Genomic DNA, 8223 nt, shown 5'->3' with positions numbered 1-8223 from the left:
AAGTCATGCAGGTGTTCCTGGGCATCACAATGAGTGAAACACACACAAAGACAAACTGAATATGAATATGTGCACACTCTGTACAAGTAGCACAGGAGAATCTGGCATCTTTAGGCACAGCAAACGATCATAGCAACATACCAGGGAGTGACACCAAGACCCTTAATAGGCAGCATACACAACAAATAGATTTAAACTAGAGCAAATGCTAAAGGATATAAGGAAAAAAACTTGCACACCAAGTAACCAACTGCACTCACAAAAGAGCAGAAATAGCCACTCAGTCATCTCTCTCACACAGCACATGTTGATCATGTGTAGCCATTTTATTTGCAATGCTCCAGAAGCTGCTGCACTGCACAATCTGGGTGAGAACAGAGAACTAGTTGAAGTAATTAGATGCTGGAAGGTGGGATGGTGCTTTATGTCAAATCGAGAAATCCCCCACCACCACCAACCCACACTATTGGTTGAACGACTGTGGAGAAGTAGTCATATCTGTCGCAAGACTTGTCTGACTGTAATGACTGGAAAGGCTCCTTATAAGTTTCAGTATCTCCTCTCTCTCTCTCTCCCCATCTTGAACTTCCTAAACCAGACAACCAGAATAATGCAAATTAGTAAATATTAACTAATATTACTAGTTTTTAGTTATAACTAACGTTATTAGTTTTTTCCAATTTTTCAATTTTTATCATGACAATGTGCACTAATAACTAATGAGATGCTTGTATGTTGCTTTTCTCAGTAGTTCATCAATGAATGCACATCTTTTCATTTTTCCAGACACCCACAACTGACAACTTGTGACCCCATCTGACCGCAACAATCCCCTGATGGATCCCATAGTCACAATTCGGAAATCAATGCGCAATACACTCAAAAACAAATCAGCACTAAAAATGCTCCTGTGCTGAGTCCATCCGAAATGAAAAAGCATCTTTGGCCTCTTTATTTAGCTTTCTCAGATATTCTTCCAGGAATCCACTCCAGGTTCTTGCCTGCTGAAAAAGGAAAGCCTCTTTCCACGTTGCTTAGGCAGATCAGCCAAATGTGCTTGCTTACCTTTCAGGTCTTTAGAGCTGCATAATCAATAGTGGATGCAAGAGTGGGAAAGAGTGATGCACGAATGCAGTTCTTTCTCCTGAGCTGAATCAGCACGACCCATCTTTCTTGCAACCCCCCCCGCCCCGCCCCAAACAGGAACAGCTTGTTGTACCATCTCTATCGACTATGTCTTAATTCTCCTTATCAAAGCTGGACTTTTCACAGCAAAACCCTATAATGGCCATCGTACGAGTCGATGATCGGACAGAAATTTGCTAAAAGCTGCAGATCCTACATTTAACCCTCAGATTATTCCTCACAACAAAGAATAAGAATAAATCCTGCTAACTGATTAATGCTTTACCTTTTCAGCTTGTATTTTTAGATATTTTATACAAGCTTTGAAAGGCTTCAGTGGCAGAAGTGCTGCAGAAAATAAAGGCAAGGTAGAGTGAAGACTGGGGAGTGGGGGGACTGCCCAGCAGATAGTAAATCAAGCCAATGAGGTTAGAAGGTTGGGAGACCCAGGTTCAAACCCCCAGTCTGCCATGGAAACTTATTGGGGGAGCTTGGGCAACAGACTTTCAGCTGAGTCTATATCACAGGGCTGTGGTTGGGAGAATAAAATGGAGAAGGAGAGGTTGAGGTTTTGTGTGCAGCCAATTTATGGTGACCAAATAAGGGGCTTTCAAGGCAAGCGAGAAGCAGAGGTGGTTTGCAGTTGCCTTCTTCTGCAGAGTCGTCCTTGGGGGTCTCCCTTTCCAAGTACTGACCTGGCTTGGCTTCCAATATCTGATGAGATTGGCCTATACCTCACCACCTTACCTCCAAACTAGAGGCTCCAATTGATGTTGTAAGCCACTCTATAATATATCTTTAAAATATTGGTGAAAATATCCCTATGCATTTTGAGCCTCAGCATTTCTTTAGGGGAACAGTTGTTATACGAAGAAAGGTTTACTCTTTGCATATGTTCATGCTACAGCCTAAAATTATTCCCCTCCCTGGGGAATAGCAGGGGCTTGAAATGAATCCAGAGGGAATCTTTCATGAACCTTGGTGGGGACTTTTCCTTGTGGTTGTCTTGCAGTCACATGAGCACAGCATGCTGGGCTAGGAAGCAGGCTGAGCGGAACAGTTCTGCATTTTCATCACAGGGTCAGCTCATTCTGCTGCCTCGAGACTTTGAGAAATGGCAGGATGGTGGGAAGACAGCAAAAGGAAAGTGAATTCAGTGAAGACACTTTGGTGCACGATCAGCAGTCTGCTTCTTCAACATTTCAGAGGCCACTCAGCCTCAAGGCTTTTACTGCTTGCTAACAGCATCTTCTACACTTTGTCTGGAAGCTGAGATAACCATCCCTAACATCCCCACTGGTAGAACAAGTATAGCCTTTTGATATCAGTGCTGCCAAGGCATCCTTTCTAGCAGTGCCCTGGGGAAAACCTAACCTGGAGGAGGGAGGGAGATGGATCTGGGGCCTCCATTTACTTGGCTGAGAAATAGAAATGCCAATCTGGCCCCATCGCTCAATTGCAAACCAAACAGGGTCAGGCATGTTCAATATGCAGTTCCACAAATCAGTGCCTCCTCTGCCCGAGACCTTTCTGGGAGCAAACACTGCTAATGATGTGCCCGAACTGTGGGAGGCAGCTGTGCTCTAATCCCTCCTGCAAGCAAAAGCAGGGGAGCCAGGAGACTGGCTGGAGAGCCGCAGGAGGAGGAAGGGGCCACTCCCTTCAGGGAGCTGTGCCAAGTGGCTGCCACCTCCAGCCCGCCTCTCCATAAACAAAGGTCTTGCGTTGCATCTGCTGCTGTGTGTTTCCAAGCTCCACTCCACTTGGCAAACAGGAAGGGTCCCCTTTCCGAGGCAAACATGTCAATTATTTCATTCACTTCTCTCTTTGTGCCTTGCCTTCCCTGTCCTGACCTGCGGACTCAGGATAAATGACAGCTACTTCCCCAATAAAAAAGTAGTGAATCATTGTTGCACAAGGACTCCCAATCAAGTGGATTTGGCGAAACAAGAATGGAAGTAAAATTTTCATGACAAAAATAAACCTGACTTGTCTCAACCTGTGTGAATCTTAAATGGCTGCTCAGATTCAGTTCTTCTCTTTAGTATACAGGTGGGGGCAGCCAAGAAAGGTCCGTGCCAACTTGCCTTCAGAGGCAGCAATCCTGCTGGCGGGTCCTTGGCACAGGATGCTTCTCTCCTCCCTGCTGTTTTATTTCTCATCTCTTTGTCTGGGCTTTCCTACGTGTGGGGCTGCCTCTCGCTCTGGATGCCTGTTCAATAACACCCTCCTTCTATCCAAGGCATGGCAAGCATTTGTTCAATACGTAACAAAAATGCGACACTCTGGCCTTAAGCCACTCCACCCAGCTTGGAGCAAAGAAAAAAAAAGCCCAGCAAAACAGAAACCTTCCAGCAGCACCACCACAACAACCCCCAAAGCAGGGAGTCAGATTTCCAAAAGAGGAATGAGCTGCCTTCCTGCTTCGCCAGCCTCCCTCTGTATGATTTATCAGCTTCCTCAGGAATCGGAATGTCCTTTGATGATTCTGTGTGTGCACGCTTCCCCCCTCCCTTGGAGCGCCCACAACACTCCGACTGCTTGCTTGGCCTATTTCCTGGTAGACGGTTTGCCAGGAATGACTTCTCCCTCCCCGATGTCATGCTCAGGAGCCTCCAGCAATACACAGATGGAGTGGGCCAAGACAGCCTGGAGCCAATATTCTCAGGGCCTGAGGTGTTTATGTGAAAGGGAGGCTGCAAACGAGGAGAACCCACAACCTCCCCTGAGGATGGGCTTAAGACTGCAGGTGTCAAGCCCAGAGGCTGCCGCTCTGAGAGACTCTGGGCCTTACAGCTGAGCAGCAACAGATCCTCTTGGGCATGCTCAAGAGTAGCTTATGAGCTACCTGCACATCTGGAACCCATGTCTTCATTTGGGGGGGGCGGGGGGCTCCACTTTGTATGCCATCAAAGAAGCAACATGAAGGCTCCTTTCATCCAAGGTGTGGGGATATGTGCAGCCAGTCTCACCTCTCTTAGGACTGTACCTTTATGCTACATTCACCTGTGAGCATGAGCTGGTTGCTTTCAGTTTGTACACTTTCCTAGACATGCACCTAAAAACCTGAGAGCTCTTCAAGGAAGAAACATGAGCCACTATCTGCCATGGTTGGTTTGTAATATTCAAGTTCCCTCTTTGTATATCAATGAGGAAGTAGACAAAACTGTTTCCACCCATAGCTTTGGAGACCACAGGAACCCTCAGCTCCACAAAAAGGGCTTGAAGCCAGAACTGTGTCCCCTGCTGGACCAAAACAACCCGTCTTCCCTTCCCCACTCAGCCCCTCCACTTCATGTCCCCTCCATTCAAAGCCAGAAATACCCTCTTTCTGTTGCTGTCAAGACCTAGAACTGGCCTCCGCCCCCAACCTAGGAGAGCTAGGCTACTGTCAAGCGTGGGGCCGGCGCTCGGAGGCTGTCTCCGGAAGCGGCGGCGCAAGTTCTTTGCTGCTTTGAATCAGGCCACCCCATGACGGACTCCGCTTGGTTCCGTGCACATCTGGCCTCGGGGGCAAGGGCAGCAGCCTCCACTCCCGCCCCCCTCTGCCTGCCTGCCTGCCTGCCTTTCCCCGGGGCTGACCTGATCTCAGCCCACTGAGTCACCCGCTTTCCGAGCAGACCCCCGGGCTCTCTCCTGGCAGCCAGCCCAGCCGTCCTGCCTGCACCTGGCCTCTCGGGCAGGAGCAGCTGAACGGAATGGACCAGATGGCACCCCCCCCCCCCGGGGAGCTGGACAGGCCGGCTTCAGAGGCGACACCTCGGCTGCCTGGCTAGGCGCGGCTCCCCCCTGGCAGGCACTGGGTGGGCACCGCCGGGGACCCTGGAGTGACACCGACGCCCCCCCCCCCCCCGGCCTCGGCTCTTACCCTGCTAGGCGGGCTGCGCGTCCCCCATCTCGCCTCCTCCTCCTCCTCGGTGCCTCGTCCACGCGGACCGTCCGAAGTTCGTCCCCCTGGCCGGCTGGCCTCCGCCTGCCTGCCTGCCTCTCTCTCCAGCAGCTGGCGACGGGCCGGGGCTTCTTCACTTCACAATGGGCAGGGCGAGCGGCGGCGGCGGCAGCATCCCGAACAAAGTGCCGGCGACGACGACGATCCCCGGGGATGCCGACTGGGAGGGGCTGTCACGTGGGCCCCTGCCGCCGCCCCCCCCCCCCTCCCCGCCGCCGCTGCTGCTGCTGCTGCAGGGAGGGTGCCCGCCCGCCCGCCCGCCCGCCCACGCAGCCTCTCTGGCCGCCTCCCCTGCTGATGCTGTCTCCGCTCTGGCCGGCCGTCAGACTTGCGCTCTCCTCTAGGAAGGCGGCGCGGCGCGGCAGGCTGACCCTTTCTTCCCCCCGCGCTCCTGACAGCTCCAGCAGGCGCAGCGCTCCTTCCACCCGCCAGCCCGCCCGCCCGCCGCCGCCGCCAAGGTCGGCTTCCCTCCTTTCTTCTTCCAGGCACGTTTGGACTGGAGGGGGGTGGGGTGGGGAGCGCAGGAAATCTCTCTCCCCCCCCCCCAGCTGTTCGCTTCCTTCAGGGACGGACTCCCAGGGTCTTGAGGCGCGCGGTCGGGCGTGGTGGGCGATGATGGGCAGGCTGGCTGGCTCGCTGTGGAAGGCGGCTCATCTGGGCGCTTCCTTGCCGCGTGTCTCTCGCGCCTCCTCCATCCCGGCGGCAGAAAGGAGCATCTGTGGCGGCGGACGGGCCCCCCCGGGCGTGGAGGGGATGGGCGTGCGGGGATTGTGCGCCTCTTTTGAAAAGGCGGGGGGGGGGGGAGCGGAAGCGTCTGGCACGTCCTCTGCCGCATCATTCGTTTCCTGTCCTCAAGAAAGCTTTGTTAATTTCGCTTCTGCCTTCAGAAGCCGGGCGGTGAAATTGACTAGGCTCCTCTGGGCACCAGCGCCGGCCTGCCTGGCAGGGAGTCTAGCGAAAGACTGCCCAGAAAGTTGGGTGGTGGGAAACAAGTCGACGCGACTCTCTGACGGATGAAGCTAACAAGGAGAGATTTCCACAATGAGATTTTACCACAGGAGTGCTCAGTTCACAGCAGAGGTTGCAAAGCAACACTGAAGAGGTGGATTGAAGAAAACATGGGTTAAGATCAAGCAATCAGCTTACATACATTTTCTCCAGAATGATGGCCGAGGATCTGGGGGACCCAAGATGCAATCCCCTACTCTGCCATGGAAGACCCTGGGCCAGTCAAACACTCTGCCAAGCTCACTGGAAGACCCTGGGCCAGTCAAACACTCTGCCAAAGGTAGGTCACAGGGATATTCTTGTGAGAACAGAATCACAGTCAGAAAAGGCCATCTAGTCCAATCCCCTGATCAATGCAGGATCAGCTTAGAGCATCCCTGACAAGTGTTTGTCCAGCCGCTGCTTAAAGACTGCCAGTGAGGGGGAGCTCACCTCTTCCCTAGGTAGCTGATTCCACCCTTGAACAACTTTCACTGTAAAAAGGTTTTTCTAATACCCAGCCCGTACCTTCTCACCCTTAATATAAACCAATTATTCAGAGCTTTTTTGAGCAGAAACGCACAGGAACACAGTTCCGGCTTAGTGTCAGGGGTGTGTGGCCTAATATCCAAATGAGTTCCTGCTGGGCTTTTTCTACAAAAAGCCCTGTGCAAAACAATGGTGATGTCAGGGTGCAGCCTAATATGCAAATGAGTTCCTGCTGGGCTTTTTCTACAAAAAAGCCCTGCCATTATTGCAAGTCCTCTCCTCCGCTGCCAACAGGAACAGCTCCCTGCCCTCCTCTAAGTGACAGTCCTTCAAATACTTATAGAGAGCAATCATGTCCTTCCTCAGCCTCCTCTTCTCCTGACTGAACATTCCTCAGCCCTTCCTCACAGGGCTGGTCTCCAGAATAACCAAGATCAATGTTGTAAACTGCTTTGGGTCTCATTGGAAAGAAAAGCTGTCTACAAATAAATAGATTCATACATAGTCAACGCCGGGGCTTTTTTGTAGCAGGAAATCCTTTGCATATCAGACCACACCCCACTGATGTAGCCAATCCTCCAAGAGCTTACAGGGCTCTTAGTACAAGACCTACTGTAAGCTCCAGGAGGATTGGCTACATTAAGGATGTGTGGCCTAATATACTAACGATTTCCTGCTACAAAAAAAGCCCTGGTCAACACAAATCATAATAAACCAAAATAAAGGTGGGATATAAATATTTCAATTAATAAAATGTAATGAATAAATTATCCAGATTACAGGCATCACCCATCAGGAACAACTGAGATAAGTGTGATAACAGCAAATGTGCTATCTGGTAAAGAACTGCAGTTTTCCTCTTCCTCAGTAGCAAAATACTACAGCCAGCAAGCTGGAGAAGTGCTATAGCCTGCAAGATTATCTGGATACCCCACAGCAAAAGAGTAAATGTTTTGGAATAGTCCTTGTTTTGGAATAGTCTTTTGAAAACTAGATAAGTAGTAACATTTTAATGCCTAAAACAGTGGTACAACTCCCCTCCTTTAATTAAGGCATGCAGATAACCTCAGTTCATTTGAATGGGGCTAGGCAGCACTTTACTGGCTCCTTAATGACTTTTCGGGACAATCACATGTTTGCAAAATAAGGCCACTGGCTCTATCATTTTCTTTGCTAGAGAATCCTGATATCTTTCCTGGTGGTTCTGCTTCCATAGCAGGATATATTGCACTTAGATGACTATATTTAAAAAAAAAAAAACCTGGGAAAATGCTCATGACTCACTGCTCATGACTGTACTCCCTTTCTCTAAATTCCTGTCCACTGGAAAACTTCCCTGTCCTTCCTGGACACCATCTTAAACCACTGCTGTAATGCTCCTTTCTCTGCCAGGATTTACACCACAATTCAGTTCTCCAACTCAAGTTGTCCTACCAGGGTGGAGTGGGGGTTAAAAATGGAAATAAATAAATAAACAAGTTTTTCTTAATTATTAATTCCACAATTTGCCTATGTTGGACTAAACAACTCACAATATGCACAAGACAAGGCCTCTAAGGGAAAATTAGATATTGGTCCATCTAAGCTTCTGTGGTCCTGCTGTTGTGACAATTAGGCCAATTAGGCAACACCCCACATACAAAGAAACCCATTTTGTTTTCACCCCAAGATCC

The sequence above is a fragment of the Heteronotia binoei genome, chromosome 2 (assembly GCF_032191835.1).
Source record: "Heteronotia binoei isolate CCM8104 ecotype False Entrance Well chromosome 2, APGP_CSIRO_Hbin_v1, whole genome shotgun sequence".
In the NCBI taxonomy this organism is placed as follows: domain Eukaryota; kingdom Metazoa; phylum Chordata; class Lepidosauria; order Squamata; family Gekkonidae; genus Heteronotia; species Heteronotia binoei.
Note: the sequence above shows the minus strand (reverse complement) of the source record.